The sequence below is a fragment of the Cavia porcellus genome, unplaced genomic scaffold (genome assembly GCF_034190915.1).
Source record: "Cavia porcellus strain 051 isolate PalLab524CR breed Dunkin Hartley unplaced genomic scaffold, mCavPor4.1 scaffold_1, whole genome shotgun sequence".
Lineage (NCBI taxonomy): Eukaryota > Metazoa > Chordata > Mammalia > Rodentia > Caviidae > Cavia > Cavia porcellus.
The window spans coordinates 172,848,070-172,871,681 of NW_026947484.1; the positions used below are offsets into that span (position 1 = coordinate 172,848,070).

The following is a 23,612-nucleotide window of genomic DNA, read 5'->3' on the forward strand; positions in this document are numbered from 1 at the left end:
TACAAAAGGGGATGGCATGCAAAGAGTTGGAGTTTAGGGAAAACACTAATTTGCCAGTTAGGAAACAAAGGGGAAAATTCAGTGAAAGTGGCTTTGCTCCCAATCACGTTAATGATGTGTAGCAGTTGCAAAGAGAATACTCAAAACACATAGCTGGGCTCATACATATGATAAACACTTCTGTGAAGGAGAGAATGAAAAATCAAACAAATACACGATAGAGAATGGACTGAAACTACAGGCCTTCTGGACTCCCAGGTCAAAGCTGGCAAAAGCACCCAAGGTTTCTGCTCCTATGGAAAGGATGTAAAATAGTGTTCCTCCAACATGAAACAAAACTCATATCTGGAGTCAGGCTCCCCGATGAGAACAGAAGATGACTGAGATCTCCTGTTTGAGGACAGACTGAAAATTAAATGCTCCACTATCTGGGATGCAGAAACCTGGCAAAAGAGGCCAGCGTTTACAACCTAGCCCCATAGGCAAGAGTTAAGCTGAAGCAAGCCTTGTGTACCTTGTAAGCAGCCAGATCAAAATAGCCCAGCTATGTTCATGGAGCAGGAATCTTGAACGGTTGACATAAAACGTATCTCTGGAGATCAGACATGAGGTTCACTGGAGGAAAACAAATCTTCCAAAGAGGAACTGTTTCACATAAAACAAGACTCTTTAAATGTAAGATAGTCCTACAAAACAAAATTAAGGAACACGTTAAAAAGCTAATATTACAAAAAAAAATAAACTTCCAAACAGCAAAACCAAATTCAAATCCATAAGAAAATCAAGGTAAAAATAATAATCCATAAGTAAATCAACTATAAGCACAAGAAAATGTTACAACCTGACAAAATACTTTCATAAAGTAGTTTATAATTATTTAAAAGTAATGAATAATATGAAACTATAAATAAATGAAGTGATTAAATGAACAGTTGCTAAATAAGCAATTGTGTAGACTATGTACGTTACCACATTCAGAACAAAGAAATGGTTGAAGGAAACTCCAGTTTGATGACTTTGGCTTTTATTTATATAACTCTTATATGTAGTACTGTAATGACTAACAGCATATAAAACTACAGCATGGTACTCTACTGTACAGTGCTGTAAGCAAAACTTACAGTGCCTCTCTGGAGAAGAAACCACCATCAGGCTCACACCTGCTCATTTTCTCACGCTGTAAGTTCAAATGTGGGTGATGAGACTGAGCAGCCCATCACAAGTCTGAACAGTGTGCTTCGGTCATGAGTCCAGAGTCAGTAAACACACAGGTCGTTAAGCAAGTCCTGCTTTTCTGGTTGACCCCTTACTGACACAGCTGCTGCTTAAACTATTAATCAATGCCTTTTATGAGTCCTCTTCTCATAAGAATGCTTAAAACACAAGCTCCTTTGACTTATTTAATCGCAGATGCTTATCCAGCCTCATATCATAAGTTGACAGGCATAGAAAACACAACAGGAGTAAAACAAATACAAAGTATTCTTTTCCATGTTCAGAATCCTACACTTCTGAACCAGCTTCAATCCAGTCATTGACCGGCACTGCAATACACATTTGAGCTGTTCTATCAGGAGCACTGCTCTTGCTGTATGTACCCTTTATAATCTTACGTGGCTCCTGGGATGTCCTGCCGAATCACTTTCTTTGAACTTACATAACTCCTTTTTCCAACCATGAGGAAGTAAGACCCTGCAGACGTGCCTCTGATGGCTGTTTCCTGTCCCTGGCCCCTTCCCCACCATCTTGCTCTGCTTACTATTCTTCCTGTCTGCCATGAGGAGAGCAGCTTTCCTCTCCTGTGCTGTTTCCACTGTGATGGTTCTGCCTGGAGCCAGCCAACCAGAGGATGAAACTGCTGAAAAGGTGATCAAAGCTAAACCTTTCTTTTCTCTCCTCCTCTCTCTCTTCCCTTTCTTCTCTCTCTCCCTCATTTTGCTCTCTATACATATACAGTGATACAGCTGTTGTCAAATGGCTGCAAGCTTGAACTTTCTGATACTCACAGAGCAAAGTTTGAAAAAAAAAAACTGTACTCTGTGTTCATAACTTTGCTCAATGGCCACACTCAACATCAGACATGGAAAAACCTGTGCAGGCTAAGATGAGTCGCATGCTGCATCTCCCCACAGACATAAAGAGGTGAGGCTTTGATCTAAGAGCCACTCTCACCCAGACCACACACAGTGCTCCTGTTAGTGCCCTAGAACATACGTCTTTGTGCTTTGTGTTTTGTGCTTTATTTGTGTAAAATATCATAACCATGACTCCAAAGAAGGAGTAAAGCTCCTTTACCAGCAGTAAAGCTAGGAGGAAAATATGAGGACCACAATAGAGTTAAAGAAAGAAATTATTGCAAACTTTGTTAAAGTACTGAAAAAATGAATTTTTAAGTGTAGTATTGGGCCTCAGAATCAATTATTTGGTTTTCTATTATTTATTATGGGAAAAATATATCAGTCTCGAACTTTCAGTATTTGAATGTGGAATGAATTGAGTTTGACAACCAAAATGTCACCGTATGTATTTTTAGTTTCTTATAAAATAAAAATTGTGCACCCACAATAATTACAATCATCATGTGCTACAAACATATGCAAATAAATACATAAATAAAATTTTAAAAATAAACCTTTCTCCTTAAAATTGTACATGTCAGATATTTTTGTTCCAAAACCAAACCAAACAAAAAAGCTGACTAGTACACACAGGTAAATGCTTCTGCAAATCAGTACACTAAATACTAAAAATCTGAAATAAAACAGATCAAAAAAGCAAGATACAAAGTCCCAACAGTCAATAAACGTTAATATAGATAATCATTCTAATATTGAAAAATAACATGTAATATATAGATATGAATATATGACCCTAACATACATTCATTTAGAAAAAGAAATACTATTACACTCATCAGCTTGTCAAATATCTCATAGGGCCATTTATTGGCATTACATGGTCAGATTACATGGAAATGGATATACTGATAGAGTACAGTTGCAGAGATAAGTCAATACAACAACTTGAAAGGGAAATTTGATATTTTCAGGAAATACAAATGCAAGCATGTTTTATGCACTGGATATACCACTTCTAGGTATTTACTCCATTGCTTCTTATGCAAATATGCACCAAGAGATATGCACAAGGATTCTTATTTCAGTGATGTTTCAAAGAAGATGGAAGCTGGGCATGGTGGCACACTCCTGTAATTCTAGCATTTAAGAAGCTAAGGCAGAAAGATCATTGCAATTTCAAGACCAACCTGGGGTACAAAGTAAGGTGAAGGCCTGCCTGAACTGCATAGTGAGACCCTGTCTCAAAAAGACAAAAAAAAAAGAAGAAGAAGAAGAAGAAGAAGAAGAAGAAGAAGAAGAAGAAGAAGAAGATAAAAACCAATTTAAAACGCATACCAACATAGAGTAGAAAAATAAAATTATGTACTATCCACATAAGGGTATTCCAATTAGCAACTAAATAGGAATATATCCTACACCTATCAACACAGCTAATTCTCAAAACAGCATTGTTTAGAAATAAAGGAACTTGCATAATGATATGTGCAAAGTAACACAATTTATACCAAGTTTAAAAGTATGTAAAATGGGCCAGGGATTTAGTTCAGTTGCATAAGTACCTGCCTGCCAAGCACGAGGTCATGAGTTCTATCCCCGGTTCAAAAAAAATAGTGTGTAAAACAATACTACATATTTCTTTTACAAATATATATTTATGCTTACAAAAATTTTCTAGCATTAAATGACATTTAGTTATTCACTAAGTTACTCAATTATTTTACATATGCTTGTATTATTTTGTAATATAAATATCTTTTAAACTCACTAAAGTATATTACAGAAAGCAAGGCTGTTGGCTAACAACTAGGTCACAACTAGGTCACTCTAAAGCAAAGCCCAGAGGTGATTTGGATCACACAGAAGAATGGTGGGTGATCAAGGGTGCCGCCTCCTTGGGGCTACTGAAAAGGAAGACAAAGGGCAGAAGATGCCACCCCCAAACTTAGGGTCTGCAATCATAGGTGTACAAATAATCAACAGGAAACTTCAGCTGAAAATATTTTTGTCCCTCTTTCCATAAAAAAAGGGACATATAAACTCAAAACCAACACTCCTGGTCATGAACTGCACTGAAAGTTTTGTAAGAATTTGGCCAGAGGCAATCCATTCCCCAGCAAACAACAGACAGAAGGCTTTAAACCAACACTGCACTTTGGGAGGAGGCAATAATTAGAAGGGATAACTGGACCAAGAGTGGTGTTAAATAGCTTATTCAAAAAGATTCCTGGAGAGCTGAACACCACATATTCAATTTAGAAAGCTAAAAGGATTCTTAGACTCCAAAAATCTTAGGTGAAAATCAGTATGGAAATTCCTCATAAAGCTAAAATTAGAAATTCCCTTGGACCAAGATATTCCCCTTCTATTTATCTTCCCAAAAGAGTTAAAGACATTGTATTCCAGTGACTCATGCATACTCATGTTTATAGCAGTATAATTCATAATCACTAAATCTTAAAAGCAGTGTTTTATATGTCCATAAACAGATGAATGGGTTAAGAAATGTGGTATTTATATGCATTGCAGTACTATTCTGCTGTAAAGGATAAACTTGAGTCATTTGTAGGAATGAGTGCACCTTGAGACCATAATATTAAGTGAAATAGTTAGACATACAGCCTCTAATGTCATATGTTTTCTCTTATACTGCAAGTCTCAGAATTACAAATGACATTACAAATGTTGTAATATAATATTCCTAAATCAGATTCATTCATAAGTCCAGCAAATTGAGTCTTACACAACTTTGACACAAATATTCAATGTAAAGCATAAAAAATTCCAAACACACTAAAAAAAAAAAAAAAAGGTGAACAAACTGCTTTTACTTTTACAAATTACCTTAAAAAGAGAAGGTAGAAACATGAGCTCCTCCTTGATTTATTTGCATTTGCAAATGTTAATAATGTGAAGTCTATTTATATCTGTGAATGTTCACAACTTAAGTATTCATAGGATGAGAACTTACTGTACGAGAAAACCAAAATATAAATAAAGAACAAAATAAAAGATAAATAATAGGAAAGGGGGAGATAAATTTTTTCAAAGTGGAAAGGGACCGAGAGACTTAGGGAGGGGAGATGGACAGGAGGGGAAGGGAATGAAGAAAATAATATCAATGTGTTCAGTACATGCACCAACTCCACACAAGGAATATAATCATTATTTACTGCAAACATGTACAAATAAAAAAACAAAAAAAATAAAAAAGAACCTTCTCAGTTGTCAGAAAATATATGTCCAAAAGTTCACCTGATGCATTGTTTAGCTTCCTAGCAGATGAAGAGCTGACCCATGCACCATGGATGTCATTTGATCCTTTTAACCTTTCATAAAAGTAGTTCTACATCAAACAGACCTGCATTCAAATTCCGATTTTGCATTTGTGGGCTAAGAGGTTTGGGACAAGCTTTTAAGCTCAGTGCACATCAATTTCCTCATCTGTAAAATAGGAATGAGAGTAATGTCTCCTTTGTTGTTTGTCATGCATAAGCCAAATAAAAAGACATGCAGCAGATGGCAATTGCCCGATAAATGTTAGCTGTTATAATTATTACTGACTGTGTTCCAGGGAGAAAAAGTTTAAGTCCAAAGCAGATTCATTCAGTATCTTCTCTGCACTTGGCAGCTCTCTAACCAACATATCCTCACTTTTCTAAATCTGACTTTGTGCTTTTACGCCTGAAGAAACCAAGAATTGAGCTACGGCCATCACCAGATGATTCTGCTCTCAGAGTCCGTCCAGGCCAGTGGATAACACATGACTCACCTCTGCAGTCTCTTTCTTGACATCCATGGTTTCATTGCATCTTTTTAAGAAAGCTCAGTGCTAGAAATCTTGGATATGTCTTTTAAAATCATATATCTTAAACATTAATGGATCTTGTGAAGTTTACAGAAGTTTGCTGGGTTCATCCTTTTGGCTTTTCACATTTTACTGTTTCAAATACATTTGGGTGGTCAACTAGAAACCTCTTCTGTCCATTAATTATTTGCAGGTGTTAATGCTATGAGTTGGGGGAATGGATGGTTCTGGAAAAATCTGTGCCATTAGGTCTGCATTAGGACATGGCTTCATACACACATTTACAAGTGTGTGAACCCATATAAAAGCTAACTCTGTCCAAAATATCACATAAATGTTTCCTGACACCTTAGAGAATGGACTCAAATTCAAAGCAGACTACAAATGTTGAACTCCATCACAGAATAAGACTGTGACATCCAGAGGGAACAAATGCTTTCCATATGCCAGGCTGTGGGCTAACAACTTTACATTTGTTTATTAATCCTCATCTCCCCAGCATGAAGCTGTTTTAATTATATTATTATTTTAAAAATGAAAAGTCTTGAAAAATCCGACAGTGTAATTGAGTTATCTAAGCTAGATTGCTGATGAAAAGGCCCTCATATAAAAACCAAGTGGTTCTGATTCTAGCACTGGAATTCTTTTTCCATTGGTGACCCAAAATGAATAAAGAAAGAACATAAGATGAGCAGCTCCCTCGACTGGAGAATCAAACAATGGAAACCCTGCTTATCATTATCCTCATTGTACAAGCAAAGAAAGTTAGGCACAGAGGTAGAGGCTTGCTCAAAATACCCCAGGCGGTGGAGGTGGACCTGGAGTTCTAATGTAGAGTTCATGCTCTTGCTCATTACATCAAACTGTTTGGAGAAAATGAAATATATAGCAAAGCCATCTCCAAATGCATTTCACCTGAGTACTTCTGATATTGTTTATGTCACTGGGAATTGTACCATTTGACTAAGCAATTATGTTTAAATTGTAAGAGCAGAGAAGGCTCAACACTTGGTCCAAATAGAGTCAGTCTTCCATTGAGTCAGCCAGAGGCCTGTGGTTCTATAGTCATGGCAAGGAGAATCAAAGGACAGAATTGCTGCTTTCAGCAGAAATATTGTAATGGAAATCATTTCATGAGCTGCAGCAGCGAGACTTCCCTTCTCCTCACACTTTTGCTTCAGGCACAGTCTGTGACTCAGGCATGGGCATTTGAACGTGTTTCTGCCACAAAAGTTTTACCGGTTGGAGTCCCAGAAGAAAAAAGTAAAGAATGAGGGATCCTCCTATTTTAGGGGAATAGAATGTGACTGTTTATCAAAGAGTATGGGAAAGTTCCTCGTGTTCCTTTGTGTCCACCAGGCAAGCAAAGACATAAACAGGTTGTGTTTTTCTCATTCGGTTTGTTTTAATATTCACAATGGACATAGAATATTTTAAATCTCAGGAAAAGATGGAGTTTTTAAACCAGACCATTTTCACTTGCATCTTATTTCCATATCTACAGCCGAACAAGAAATTTAGCTTGTGCAACCCTGAGTTTCCTCTTGCATAGAATGGACATAATAGAAGAAAAATTACCTTGCAGTCATTGTGGGGGTTGACTGAAATAAAAACAAAGTTTCTTGCAGAGAAAATACACTCAATGGATGCTTAATAAAGATTATTTTTGTTTCTTCTTGATAAGGTTGAGCTAAGGTCAGTGAAAACTGTTTGGAAGGTATAATAAACTGAATAATCTTCACACCCAAAGATGTTACCTTATATGGGAAAAGGAACTTTGAGGGGATGATTAACTAAGTATCTTGAGATGAAGAGATTATCTCCAGGATTCTTGTGAAAGAAAGACAAGAGGGTCATATTTAGGAGAGAAACTGAAACACACTCATCTACTGTATTTGAGGATGAAGGAAAGGTCCCATGCCAAGAAACACGGGCAGTCATTGGAAACTGATTTTCCTTGAGAGTCTTAAGAAAGAAATGGCCTGTTATCACCTCAGTTTTAGCCCCAGGACACTGACTTTGGACTTCTGACTTGAAAAAATTGTAAGTCTGTGCTTTCTTACATCATGAAATATATGCAAATGTGTTACACTAACAATAGGAAAATAAAACATAAGGGTATATTACAAGCAAAGCTTCATCCCAATATTGAGGGAATCCTTACACCAAAGGATAGTTAGATATGACCCATATCTTAAGGTCCAGCAATCTGAGGACATGCAGACTCCAAGAAAAAAATGTATACACACTTCAGAAAAAGAAACATAGTATGATATTTTCAACACATGATGCTACCCTTGTGGCTGTGATATCAACAAGTTACATAAACAACAGTGATAAGTAGGGGAGGTATGGTTATTGACTGAGCAACATAAGACCATGTTAATGTGGTATTCAAAATTTGAAAATATTGTTGAAGTACAGTGATTATGGAGTCATAAGCTTGGAAAGGAACCTCCAGCACACCTGACAATTTCATGAATTCCTAATAAGTTCAGAAAACATGGTACCATGTGTGACATGTATAAAATAAAACCAGCAGACCTCATATGCCAACAAGCATTGCTTCCTTGGCTGTGGTGCTAGAACTGTTCACACATTCACCACAGAAGGCTGCCTCACAGTGTGCATCTGAGACAGGAGTAAGCAGGACGAGCATCCAGAGCATTGTTAAAAGAGCAAAGTGGAAAGTTCACATCCCACCATCACTACATGCAATCATTGCAGATGATTCTGATCAAAGAACCCAGTTTTGTGAGTGATTGAAACACATGATAGGCAAGGATGAGGAGTTTGTGAGGGAGACCGTGTGGTCTGATGAAGCACAGTGTAAGTTATATGGAACAATGAACTGACACAGTTGTGTTTATTGGGCACCAGAAAATCCTCACACGCATGTACACAAAGCAGTCTGTTTTTAGCAGGAGTCACCAAGATGGTTAATAAAAGCATCTTTCTTTCAAGATACTGTTACACATCAGGCATACCTAGGCATGTGATGTACACCCATCTTACCTGCCTTACATAAATCTATGAAAATGATGCATCTTTCTCTTCAAAAATGGCATACCACCACACTGCCACAAAGAGTCCTTGCAAGTTCTGTTTTTATCTGGAGGAGAATTTTCAGGGACACTGGCTAGGACGAAGAGGTACAGTTGAGTGTCCCACACATTCTCCTACTTTAACACCTCTACGTTTTTAACTATGGGGCACCATATGGGATGTTATACATCACAGAAAACCCCACTACACTGTCAGCATTCAGAGAAGAAATTGAAAATGCATGTGCAGCAATCTCAGTGACCAAGGTTACCCATGCAGAAGTTCTCCACGCTAATAAATGTCTGGAAGCTGATGACCACCCCTTCAAGCACCTCTTACAATTGTAGAAGGCAATGTTAACTTGTGTTAATTTCTATGTGTTTCAGTAAATTTAGTATTAGAATATTTATATTTATGAAAGTTTTTCTTTTCCTGAAGTGCATATACGTTTTGTGGCAGACTCTGTATATGAGTTCACAGTGTGTCAGTGGGTGACAGCAATTCCTAAGAAGCCCAACTGTCAGTTCCCAATAACTCAGTCTTTGGTGTTGTTTTGTTCCCCTGTTACTTCAAATGCTCTCAGAAACAAGTTCATCTCACTGTTCTTTGAAATTCTTCCAAGAGCAGGCAGTTTTAGGAAGTCTTCCCAGGACCGTAGATACAAGACCCTTGGTGAGAGCTTCCTTCTCTCCCAGACCCTCCTCCTGGCTTCTTCCCAGTCCACACAGCCTGCCAAATACTGCCACTGAGCTCTGGGACTAGCAGGAAGAGAGTGCATTGCCATATTTATTGTCTGCCCACAAAGTACAATGCTTGTTCTGAGAATCCTAGTTTTTCATAATCATACTTGCTTCAGCTTTAAACACTATCCCCTTACTTGGGCAGAAAACCATAGTGGCATCTCACCTCTCAACTTTACTTCAACTTTATCTTCCCCCTTCCCCACATAGCAGAATGTTTATCTCTTTCTTCTATTGAAAACTGATGCACCATTCATTTTTGCAATTTATGCAATTAGAGACTTGATAGGATGGAATATTACTAACTTGATTTGCCAAAACCTTGAACCCTAGCTTTGGCCTCTGTAAAACTCCGTTATGTAAGGATAGATGCTGTCTTTCTTTGAGCATGTGCCCTCATAAAGAATTCCTGGATTCTACATGTGATGACTAAGACCAGTGGAAATAGTTAGGCTTCAGGGTTTTTCCAGAGTATTCACTTTGTATTTTCAGAAAGATGTCTACACTGTTCATTTCTGATTGTTCTCTGGTATCTGACTGTAAATGAACCAAGTTGGCTCAGAATGACTCTTGTTTTTCTCTAGAAGATGATTTTGGTATAGGAAGGAATGTGCTAGATACTATTTCAGAACACCAGTCTTTCTCTGACATTTGGAGAAATCTTTTAAGTAAAGCAATATGGGAGAGAACAACACTGTCGTCTCTTCTAACACCAGTGCAAATACCATTGATCAATAGAAAGGTCTGATAGTTCAGACTGAGAAATTCAGGCAGTAAAAGGATTCAGAAGATAACACATTATTTTTCATCAAAGATAAAAAGCCATTGAGAAAGAGAAGTAAATGCAAGTGTTGGGAATCAAAGCATCACTTGTGTTACTTTGCTACTGGTACATCTCTAGTTAGAGAGGGTCACCCTGCCAACGCATAAATGGAAGTCTGGGATTAGATAGGCCAACCTGCCAATCTGAAAGCAATTCTGAACTCAAAGGGTGTTTCCCTTGATCCTTGAGAGGAAGAGATAGAAAGCCTGCTCCCTGGAAAGAGCTCATGCCCAATATGTAAAGACAAGACTGGTGCAAAGTACTGCTCAAACAGCTGCTGGCCCCTGTTGATATGTAAGATTGGATGGGAAATGGATAAGAGTGTGTAAAGAGAGCAACAACAGAATTTATTGGTGTTTTCTCCAAATGAAGTACTGCAGCCACTGTAGAAGATGGGGTTATTGTAAGAACGATCACTAAGAATATCCATTACTCCTTTCTACTGGGTCTATTCTTCTGGTACTGTTACCTTTCCTATTCCTGTGGCCATGAGATTGGTTGGTAAATAACATGTGAGTTATTTCTCAGTAAGCAGTTGGAGTGCCATTGCGTGCATCCATTATCTTTCCTTTTCTTGTGCCATAGAATAGCATTCACACATATGACTTCTCCATCAGCCTTAACTTCAGAATGATGATGAGTAGGCTTCGGAATTATAATAACTCAGCACAGACATTAATTTGATGAGAAAAACATATTTACTCTCTGCCTACCTTGTCTTATACAAGTACGTGGAGATCCTTACCCATATACATCCACAACAATCAGCAAATTTCCTTTTCTACCTAAGTTTCTCTTTTCACCCATCCATCCATCCATTCATTCACTGAGTATTAGCTCGGACTAGCCATTATCAGGGATGTAATGATGAAAATATAAGCCTAGTGGGGATCCAGTTATGTTAGGAAATAAGTTGAATGGAAATTAATCTGCGCTATATTTGAAGAATGTACAACATTTCAAGAGGGCCAGAGGAGGAGGGATGATTTGTACCAAATGAAAGGATTAGAATACACTCAGGATCCCTGCAGGATGGTCCCCTCATCCCAGGGAAAGCCACAAAATGTGACCAACATGCCATGTGCATTTTGTTACTGTTCTTGTTCTCTGGAATGCAAGCCTAGCAGAAAAGTCAACCAAGATGTTCAATGGATTGCCCAAAGTATACTGAATGTATGTCAAAGTCTGTTACATATTACAGGCAATCAGAAGGGGGCGAGTTTTTCATTCTGAATCTGCCCTTAGGGAGGTCTTTAAGGGCTTCTGGATCTCTCAGTCAAAAAGTGAAAAGCAGGTTACATTACTCCAGATGAAGATAAGGAGCAGATCATTTCAGAGAATAAGCATAGAGTGGAGGGCAAGAAAATGGGTTTGTTTCAAAGAAAATGTGTAGAGCTAGGAGGCAGACTGGTGTGAGATTGAAGATGAAAGTGAGACAAAAAGGGGGCCTTCAAGGCAGTCCCTACATGCAAGATGAAGGCCTATACGCCTCAGGGGAGATGAGTCATTGACTATTTGTAAAATGGAAACAATATGATCTACAAGGCAGTTTGAGATAATGGTGAGATAGCCCTCCCTCATGGAGGGCGGGACAAAAGACCCTACTGAAGATGGGCATCCAATGAGGAGGCTCCTAAATGTGCTGGGCATGTGCAAACCTAATCCCTGATCAGGAAGAAGAGGGAAACAACATGAGAGGATCATGGAAGAGAATACCACATTCTGAGTTATTAGGCCTCTGAATGTGGTTTGGGTTGTCACAAGAGGTTTACCAAGGAGGCCTTGAAGTTAGGTCTTGAATAATGATCAGAATTCATATAAACAGAAGGTAGCAGATGGGGAAATATCCAGAAAGCCTTTTTCAAAATGATGATATGTACATAGGATTTTTATAGTGGTAAAACTGGACATGAGGCCAGCAAGTTAAAAACAATGCTTATCCAACATGTATAGCCACATTTTCTTCCCTGAGTCCTCTTAGGAATCCTTTAAGTTCAGTACTTTCAACCCATTTTGCAAATGAGAAAATGGAGGGTGTACAGACCAGCTACATAATTTTTATGAGGCACAGTGCAAAATGAGAACATGAAATTTCTCATTTAAAAATAAGCAATGATATTGCTTATTTAAAAATTAGAACTTTAAGGCTGTGACATCAAAGCAATAAGACAAGTACAAAGTCTTTCTGAACAATGGGCCGCTCTTAGGTCACATGCCCATGAAGCCAACTCAGATCCCATGCTAGGCAATGAAAAATCAACAAAAAAAAAATCACAGCCAAAAGTCAAATTGCTCACACAATTAATGAGCAGACAATGATGGAATGGACTAAAAGGACTTGAACCCCTAAAGTAACATGAATAAGAAGTAAATTCATATTGCTTTAAGCCACTTCAACGTGAGAGTGTTTGTTACTGAAACATAACGTCGCCCATACTAACTCATACAAGATGGCTTAGAAAAACTCCTGTAGCACCAAAGTAGAAATCAAGGTGCTGAATCTTGGTTACAAGATTTTTGCAAATGAAATAATTAACAAACAATAGATGAGCTTGTTGGGAGCCGCGGCCGAGCCCGGTCGCCTTACTTGGCAGACGTGAGGCCTGTAAGAAAGAGCAAAGCCTGAGCTAGATTACCCCTCCCATCGAGTGTGCTAAGATGGCGCTTATCTCCTGCTTCCTGCTTGGTAAACAACCCGCCCTGTAAGATAGTCTGCCTAGCAACAACTGATGTTAGCCAATCAGCCCGCATCGCGCGCTTTGAACTGATTGGCCACTGTAACCCTATAAAAGTGAGTGCCTCTCCCGCCACGAGAGAAGAAGCAGGGAAGGAGCCGCGGAGAGCGGACCGGTAGAGGCTTCGGGACAGACTGTAGAAAGAAGCACGGAAGGAGCCGCGGAGAGCGGACCGGTAGAGGCTTCGGGACAGACTGTAGAGAAAGAAGCACGGAAGGAGCCACGGAGAGCGGACCGGTAGAGGCTTCGGGGCAGACTGTATAAGGAGAGAATAAAGAAAAGCCTGACCACCGCCAGATATTGTTGCGTGTTCTTCCTGCCGGCCGGGAGCGACACCGACATGAGCTATGCATATTACACATTACAGTAGCATTTTTCAGTGCATATGCATGCTCAGAGTCACACTATCCCATGCATTTCTGCCTAGGGGTCACTATCAAAACTTGTTTGAAAGTCACTGTTTTGAAAGTCACTGTTCTATATCATGGTTTCAGCACAGGAAAGGAAAATAATTCCGTGATTGTTACCCTAACAGCTTATTCACCCTAAATTCTGTGACTGTCACCCTAACAGTACTTTCAACCCATTTTGCAAATGAGAAAATGGAGGGTGTACAGACCAGCTACATAATTTTTATGAGGCACAGTGTATTTATTCTTTTTTTTAATTTTTTGTCAATTATCTAAACCTAAATTCATTACTACATGGTTAAAATTTTAGACTTTATAGTTTCTTAGCTACACATTCAAAATTTTACCCATGTGAAACTTGACCTCTGTAATGTGTCCTCCTTTAACTCCATTAATTCCCTACCCACTGTCCCTCATTAACATTTTATTCTACTTTAAAAGAACCATGAAGTCATCATTTCGGATGCAGAGAACAAACCTTCATTGTCTTTTGACACAAGCAGACAAATTCTGGGCACAGATGTGCCCACTGGGGCAACTACAAAAAAGCAGGCAAGAAGCCACTATGTCACCAGTCTCAGGGTCTGGCGCCAGGCCTCTTCCTTTCTTCAAACCTGACAGGCTGATCCCTCAGAAGTGAGTCATCCCAGAGCACCAGCATCTGCCCACAGAGGGAAACCCCGTAACTCGGAAAAAAATCTGTGGCAAATCCTCACGCTTTGGTCTGCCAGCAGCTGTCAGATCTGCCCCTCACCACAGCAACTGTGGGGCCAGACCCCCAGCTCTGACAAAGCCAGAAGTGGAAAGAGCTTTTACTGCAATTATTTGGTGAAAAAATCCCAGATGTGAGATGCTGTGATGTGTGGCATGCCTGGATGGGTTCTGAGTGTGGAGAGTCTCTCTGAAGGTCTACTACCACCCAGCAGATAGGACATCATTTATCATCTTGTCACAAGGTGACAAGGTTGGGTTTCAAGGTTGGGTTTCAACCTTACCCTGTTTCCCTAGGTCCTGATCAATGGTACTTGGAGCTTTGAGGAACAATGTCTACAGTTTTCCTCTACACAGGCATCACTTTCCCCTGGCACAAGACAGGTGCAGTCAGCTTGTGGAGGTTCCAACTCTGGAATGTCCACCTGACAACTTCACCTTTGACAAGGATGTCTCCAGATTGACACTCTTTTCTGTCCCTATGTCTCTTGTCATTGTTGCTAATAGCCAGAGTAGTGCTCTGAAGTGTAAATCTGTTCAACCACTCTCTTCCTTAAAATTCTTCAATACTTTTAGTTCCCCCCCCAAAGGTTTAAAAACCACATTTCAGCCAGCTCAGCCAGCCTCTCCTATGCTCAAGACCCATCTCAAGCTGTTCCCTTTTTCCTTGAAAGTGCCTACTGGTACACTATCCTTCCTGAAGTTTCTGAAATACATCAGCTGCTTACCTGCTCTAGACGTTTGCATCTTCTGTTCTAGATAAACACCGTGTCTGTTCTTTACAGTGCTCCATAATGTTGAACCCTAACAATCCTTCTATTCTCAGCTGAAACACTACATTCTAAAGACACCTTCCCTTGCTCCCAAAATACACTGAGTTTTGCCCTATTCATTCACATTATCCTGCCCTTTTGAACTATTGCCCTTATGATATAAATTTAAGAATGATTTTCACATCTTTCTCCCACTAGACTAATCTTCACAGGTACAATGGTAGTGTGCCTCATCTTATATATCCTTGTCACAGTATAATTCCTGGTGCATAGAAACTTATAAATAAATATTTGTTGAAGAAGTGATAAAGTCACTTTTATAAAGACTTCTCTGAAACCTAAATTCTTAAAAAAATATTTTTTACTCCAGAGCTGATAATTTCCTGAGAGTAGATGAGTAAAACAATTTCTCTGTGCTTCCTTGGGACTTGAGAAACAAAGCTATATTTAAGACTCAAATATATCAATCACGGTATAGAATTCTGCATCTTGTACTTTTCTCTATACTTAGGCTTGAATTTCTGCTTCTAACTATAGTCTCTTAGGGTGGATTTTTTCCTTGATGTTTCCTGGGAAAGAGCACTATATGACAACAGTTTGAAAACTACTGCAGCTCTTCACAGCAACATTCAGGGCAGGAAGTTCTGTGGAATTTTTGAAGAAAGAGATGGAGGCAAGTAAAAGGTGTCTGAAGACCTTTGCTATTGGAGGTGTGCTAAGAGATCAGGCCTCATGTTGCTAGAACTTGAGCAAACTTCAAACCTCATATTCCTCATTTGGGAATGAGGGGAATGGATTATGCTTGTCAAAGCTGTCAAAACACTGTAGAATGTTGTTGTTTGGTAGATTAGAAAACAACAGAGAGAGGAACAGAGGAAGAGAGAGAGAAACAAAACAGAGAGAGAGAGAGTAAAAGAGAAAGAGAGAGATAGAGAGACAGAAACAGAAAGAGACAGAGAGACAGGGAAAGACAGACAGACAGAGACAGACACAGAGAGAGACATGAACAGAAAGAATATGGCCGTGATCAAAGGAGGTAAGTTTTGATGAGATCACATTTCATTTCTCCCATCCAGGACTGGCTGATGGGCAAGATTTCAAGTGAGTAAAGTTTTCCAGGACTACACTCCTTCTCCAGCCTCCCTCCTGGGTCTTACTCATCTAACTGCTGGATGCAATCAGATTCTGAGACCCCCCACCGGAGTACACTGAAAGATTCCTCAGATAGTCTCCTGTCTTTTCCATTGTTTTCCAGCAAAAAAGCATGTTCTGTGACCAGTTTTTCCAAACTCCATTTATGTCAAGTCCTCTCACTGATAAATTTATCCAGCAAGAGGGAAAGATAAGGAAAATTAATCATAGCAAAATGAAGGTTATTATGAGGGAGACCCAAAGATATAACCTAAGAATACAAAGATACCCCCATTATGAGAGATATGGTTTGGGTCTGGATATCCCCCTAAAGCCTCATGTAGTTCAGAGAGTGGGCCTTTTTGGAGTTGTCTGAATGTAGAGTTTGTGATTGACTGATGATCTAACGCTGGGATTAAGAGTGTGAATCCTACACCCACCCTAGTGCAGGCACACAGCATACAATGTGAGGGACACAAAGAAGTTTGTCTCACTCTCCTCATTTTTTGCTTTTGCTGTCCTCTCTGACCATGAACTCCTCTTCCATGTGCCACCTTGCATTGGAGCCAGTGGATTATGAACTGAAACCTCTAAAAAAGTGAGCTAAATAAACCCTTCCTCCCTTAACTTTTTGGAGTTTTGGCATTTTGCCTCAACAATGAGAACAGCAAGTAACACAGAATTTAGTGCCAGAGAAGTGAGTTCATTACTGTGACAGTACCTGGCTATGTGGCTTAAGAGGTTTTGTAAATAGCTTATTGGCAAGAGAATAGTTAGGGAAGGTTCAGAGATGTCAGCTGAAAAAGTAGAGCTGGAACATCTTAGGCTGTAATGTATGGGAGATTCTAGTTAGAGCTCAGAAGACCAGAAAGCCAGTAAAGATCATGCTCGGCAGGTTTCTGCTGGGAAGAAGGACTGCATTGGCTGTTGGACACCAGAAGTTGTGCTATGGCTAAACAGAAAGTTTTTCTGCATTTTGCTCTATTTGTCTGAGACAGACAGTAAGGATGGCTGATTAATTAATCTACCAGAAGGAATTTCAAGGCAGTCTAATGTTGAGGTTGTGGCATAGCTAGTGTTAGGGGCTTTTATCCAGATTTATATTGAAAATTAAGAGCAAAAAGTCCAGCAGAATAATTTAAAATGTTCTGAGTTTAGCCAGAAAAAGTTCCAGTAAATGTGGACAGTAAAGACAAATTAGAGTATATATTGATTGCTGTAAAGGAACAGGAGAATAGAAAACATGGCCTGAGGGTGTCGTGAAAAGCAGCAGAACTCCACCCTTTGAGGCCTCAAAATTTCAAAAGTGAAATACTTTCCTTTTAAAAGAAAGCTGCAGATATCATGTTTCAGAATGGTGGCAGCAGATAGAATTTTTTCCACAGAATTGGATTAAATGCACTCAATGATCCAGACACTCAACCGCTACAGCCAAGGGAGAAAGAGATGCCTGGCTCCTGCTCCAGCTAGCAGCAAACTTTGGCATCATCCACATGGCACTGGTTTTAGGTGCATGCAGAATGGAAGATTTGTGGAGTTGGGAAGTCTTCCTCCCAGATTTCAAAAGAAGACTTAAGAGGCATTAAGGACAATGTGTGAAGCTGTGAGCATGAATCCAAGTGTTTAGTGGATACTCTGAGAAATTTGGAGAATCCAAGAACATGGATAATCTTAAGAAAACTGAAAGGAGAAAGCAGAGCAGACCCAAGAGACATGTTATGGAAGCTACAACCATGACAAGTGACATAGGTGTGAAGCTACCCAAGTCTTACAGCACTCACATCTTGCCACAAAATGCCTCAGATGCTGCACCCAGAACTACAGGACTTAATGTTGGCCCTGCTGGGTTTTTGACTTGCTTTGGTCCCATTCCTTTGTATCCTCCTGTTTATAACTTTTGGGATGGAGATGTTTATCTTGTGCCATTGAATGTTGCAGGCATTTAACTTTCTTTTCATTTGTATGAGGGCTCACAGCCAAGAGTTTGTCTTAAATTTTAAAGGAGACTTGGGACTTGGACTTTTCAGCAATGCTGAAACTATTAGGACTTCGACAACTCTTAAATTTAGACTAATAGTCTTCTTTTTAAAGGAAAATAAGTGAATTATGAGATCCCAGGGACAGAATGTTATAGTTTGTTTCTAGATGTTCCCCTAAAGCTTCATGCAGTCTTAGGCATTTTTGGAGGTGGGTGAACCTAGAGTTTGTGACTGATTCAAGATTCAGTGCTGGAATTAAGGGTATAAGTACTATGCTCATCCTATGGCAGAGAAAGATACAATATATGAGACAGACAGATGGAGGCTTGCCTCTCTCTCTTGCTGCTTTTGCTGCCTTCCCCCACCATGAATGATTTCCCCTCTGTCATGTGCTACCTTACATTGGAACCAGTTGATTATGGACTAAAACCTCCAAAAACTGTCTGAGAAGTCAGATATAAAGAATTCATAATCTACATTTTATGAGAGCATTTTCCTGATTTAACATAGCCATATTTTGTCTGCACTCTTGCATGGTAAAAGGAAAGAGAAAATGAACTCTTTTATGACCCTTACAAGGGCACTATTCCCATTCATGAATTCTCTATCCTCAGAACTGCATCTAATCCTAATTAACTCTCAAAGCCTCCCTTTCTAATACCACCATAATGGAGGAGAAAGCGCTAACATATAAACCTGGGTAGGGGAGATACAAGTACTCAGTCCATAACATTGAGTGAAGAAGCAGTCTGTGAGAGGGAAGCTCAGCACACAGGAAGTACAACAAACAGGGTCAGTGCTTACAAAGAATCCTAAGAGGGTAATTATAGCGGTAAGAAATTCACTGCACAGGGTTACTGCAAAGCTCAGGAATTGCTGAGTGCATCTTTCTTTTGGGATTCAGCAAGAAGAAAAATCCAGCACCCATTCTCAAAGAACTTGTAGTTAGAGAAACTCACAATCAAGTAAACCATGAGTAACAAATCAGTTTGCAGAGAGCAGTGACTTGGGAAGCACTAATTTGGACATCATGCAAAAGGGAAACTTGAGCTGACTTCTGGGGGAATTCCAGTGGCTTCACACCACTAAGAATCGGGGTATCATCCTTATGTCTAGAGCAGCTCTCTTGTTTCTCTTTGGATCCTGGGCTTTTCTGAAAAAACACTTGACTGCATGAGCCTGTAATCCTGGGAATCCTAGGGCCAAGAGCACACATATAATCCCTACCACTCTCTCTCTTTTCTGTGTTGTCTCTTTAAATGAATAATAAAGTGTTTCATCCAAGGATTAGACAATCTGTTTTTCTTCATCTGTCATGTCACTAGGCATATACAAGGTGCTATATGAGTACTTACTGATCTGTAACTAAATAGCTCCATTAGATTTATTATTGACTTTTGCAGTTGGCACGGAAAGTGAGGCATCACCTGGTAAGTATCTGTCTCCGTTACTTTACTTTCTCACTTTTTAAACCAAACACTTGACACCCAAAGTTAGGAAAGGGACATTTTATTTCTTACAGATTGGAGGTTTCAGTCCATACTTAGTTTGGTTCCAAGGCAAAATGAAATGACTGATATGCAGCGTTTCATTGTGGCTGAAAACAGCAAGAGAGAGACATGCTGTTACACTGTATACTGGCTCCACCCCTGGGCAGGTGTAGCATTCACACCACCAACCTGAGTGCTAGACAACAAACAATCACAAATGCTAGATTTAGCTGCATCCATGATTGCATGAGACTTAGGTGGGGGGTATCTAACATAAACCATGACAGTATCTTTCAACTGCAAGGTCATCAATAGGTTTTGATATCAAAGAATTCTTGGCTTAAATTCCAGCTGTATCACACCTTTTAGGACATTTGGAGTGTTACTTAAATTTTCAAGTTATCCTTTCTCACATTCAATATCTCTTTTTTTGAACTGAGTGTGAAAATGCACTCTAAGACTATCAAACATAATAGATTCTTGATAAAGATTTATTTTTAATAATGATAGCAATAGAAGTGGCTGAACATTTACCATGTTCCAGACAATTGACTAAAGCACTTTACAGGCTTTTTTTCCTTTTTAATCTTTGTGTTGTCTCTAGACACCTTCACCAATGATCATTCCAATTTAATATGGGAGAAAATGGAGGCTCAAAGGACTCAGTATCATGCTCAGTGGCATGCACTGATTCTCAGTTGAGCTGTGCTTTAAACCTAGTTCTCTCCCACATTAGAACAAGATTCAATTATGACCTTACTTTCTCACATATGGTCTCCAGCTTTTCCTGCGTGAGAGACACCAGAGCCATGAGATGTTACCCAAGGTCATCCCAGTAATCCTGGCTACCATGCCATGTTGAAACATGTGTTCTGGTAAAAGCCTTCTCACCACAATTAAGCAATAAGATCCCCAAATTTCCCCTCATTTTTTACCTGGAAATGATGTGACATGAGAATGTGTGAAAAGTTTCAACAATGCTTCCTATCCTATGTCTCTGTCACTAGTGATACAGTATTACCATTCAAATCCACAAAAGATCAATGGAATGTTAGCATGCCTCACAACCCAGAAATGTTCAGAGCGGTCAGAAAGCACACATAGTCCCTGAAGCTGGCATGAGAAGTGCTGCATGATCTGCTCCTGTCCTCACTATATTATGTCAAAATGCACAGTTCATAGGGATGCCCACAAAGGCATCTCGTATCTATCACTGTTCTTCAGGATCTGTGCCAATTTAGAGTAAATATCAGAGTAAAAGAAGCTTCAGAATGAATATGAAGCTCGGTTGACCAAATTTATGGAAATGAAGATGGATAATAAAATGTTATCACTGTGGTGTGCTGAACTTTCTTTATGGGACATTCTTTCATTTATTAATCATCACACTCCACAGAAAAACATCAGTTTTACATATGAAACAAATCACCCTTAATAATTTGCCAAGTAATTCAAAGTATAAAATGGGAACTTCACTGCAGCATTGACCTTGCCCTCCACCCCTCTGCCTGCAAAACATAAGCTGCCTTTGCCCCTCATCCGGGGCTGCCTGCCTGCCTTGTGGTAGAATTTAAAGGGGTGCAGGACAGTATTTCCACTCTGCACAGGTGATCTCTCAGGGTCTCCCCACCACCAAAGCTGTTCTGCTACAGAAGAACATGGTGGAGCAGGTCCTGAGCCCTGAGCCACCGTAGCACAAGTTCATTCCATGGTCACTTCACTGATGCCATCACCACCAAGCTGAAGCTTGGCAACCCAACAGAATGAAATGTGTGTTTTAAAGTGAAGACGACAGCATTGCATAAGTGCCATGTGCAGCTCAATGGTGGGATCATTGGCAACGGGGCCTCAGTCAATGTATTTGTGATGTTACAGCCTTTCAGTTATGATCCCAATGAGAAAAGACAAGTTTACGGTTCAGTCTATGTTTGCTCCACCTGACACTTCTAATATGGATGCAGTTTGGAAGAAGGCAAACCGGAAGAAATTATAGATTCAAAACATAGATGTGTGTTTGAATTGCCAACAGAAAATGATAAACCACATGATGCAGAAATAAGTAAGATTATATCTACAACTGTACCAAAGACAGAAACACCATCAGTGTCTAAATCTCTGACTTCACTTCTGGATGACACTGAAGTTAAGGTGATGGAAGAATGTAAGAGGCTGCAAGGTGAAGTCCAAGGGCATAAGGAGGAGAACAAGCAGTTCAATGAAAAAAGATGGACTTTAGATGAGGAAGACAGTTCAGAGCCACAGTGCCACTGCAGTACTTGCCACAACTGGGAAGGAGGAAGGGCTCAGCACTCGGTTGCTGGCTCTGGTGGATCTGTTCTTTATTGTTGGTGTCATTATAGGAAAGATTTGTAAAGTATGCAAAGGACAGCAAATTGGATTGATGGATGCATCATATCATGGAATTTAAATTTACATAAAAAGGGTTAAATATTTGATGACATTTCACTGGTCTTGCCTTTAAATTAGCCCTCCTTGTGCACATGCACTTACAAATGAACACACAAATGTAACATAACAATATTTTTGAAAATTTAAATGTATAGTAAATGATTGAGAGGAAACAAATGATCTGTGTTAATGATAAGGGAATCCATGATTAATGCCACTTAATGCCACAAGGGCATATTGTAATCCACTTGAAACATTGATAGGCCTTGGTACATGTTGCTGGGTTACCTCTTAAAACAAGACACTCTCGGGACCAGTGATTTAGCTCAGTGGTATAGGCACCTGCCTAGCAAGCGTGAGGTTGTGAGTTCAATTCCCATTACAGAAAGAAAGAAAGAAAGAAAGAAAGAAAGAAAAGTTATCCCTTGTAGAACAAGACATTCTTCCTTACCTGTGGAAGCTGGAGCACAGTGTGGTGGGTATGCAGCTGTAGCCACAGTTCCCCTCATGCTGCCGACTCCCCAGACTGCTTTTCCTCATCTTTAGTTCTATCAAAGTCATTGGCTCCCTGAGACTGATGAAAAGCAGCAGAAGCCTAAAAGCATTGTGTGGGGGCAGCATTCTGTGTGACCATCTGGAGCAGAGGCACAGCTCTACTTACTCAGTGCTTTGAAACACAAAGTCCGTGCTTTGTTTCCTGAAGGGGCCAAGCTAACAATTTCCCTTCCTGTGAAGTCTTTCACTGATACCCAGAACACTCTGGCAGCTGTTCTCTGACATCCACATGACCATTCCCAACACCCAGAACCTCCAGAGGCCAGTAGCCACACCAGCCCCTGTTGGGGCTCCACATAGGTGATGTTTAGGCTACAGCACTGTTTGTGCTCTTGTGACAGTCAGAACATGAGATGAAATACATTAAATAAGTTAAATGTGCATTAATCATCTACATCACAGTTCAGTCTCACTACATGAACCAGGTTGACCATAGCAAATAAGGGGGTCTTCTTTCTACCCTCTCTTTGAAGGTAAATATTTTTATTACTGTTTTTGCTCTATTCTGATTAATGGTACTGCTCTATTCATTATCCTGTTTTGATAAGTTCTATAATATTCTATATTTCATCTCATTTTGATATATGTGATTGAAAGAACAATTATTATAAAGATAACAGAATATACTGTGAAACCTATTACTGTTATCCCAGTAACCTACTGTGACGCTGCGTACCAATTTCACTGTACAATCTTAATTGAATTTATTCTGTTTTGTTCTGTTGTATTTTACCACTTTCAAAATAAAATTTTAAAAAAAGAATACAATGCCTAGTGCAAATTAGGAACTCACACATTACTTGTGGAAGAGATGAAGTAAAACATAAGGAAATAAATGAGATTCAGTCCGTGTCTTAAAAGAGCTTAAAGCCTAATATCAATCTGAAAGTGAAACAAGTAATGAATAACATCAAATACAAATAATTAT

General features: G+C 39.4%; 1 long non-coding RNA gene and 1 pseudogene across 1 annotated transcript in view; one reads left to right on the top strand and one right to left on the bottom strand.

Annotated features, from left to right (window-relative positions):
- LOC134473643 (uncharacterized) overlaps positions 1–23,612 on the bottom strand; it is a 47,128-nt gene that overhangs the window by 12,815 nt on the left and 10,701 nt on the right. The window contains exon 2 of the long non-coding RNA XR_010043995.1: positions 515–686. This is a non-coding gene — a long non-coding RNA (uncharacterized LOC134473643). The remainder of the gene's footprint in view (positions 1–514; positions 687–23,612) is intronic.
- LOC100735517 (vesicle-associated membrane protein-associated protein B/C-like) lies at positions 2,081–22,148 on the top strand (annotated as a pseudogene).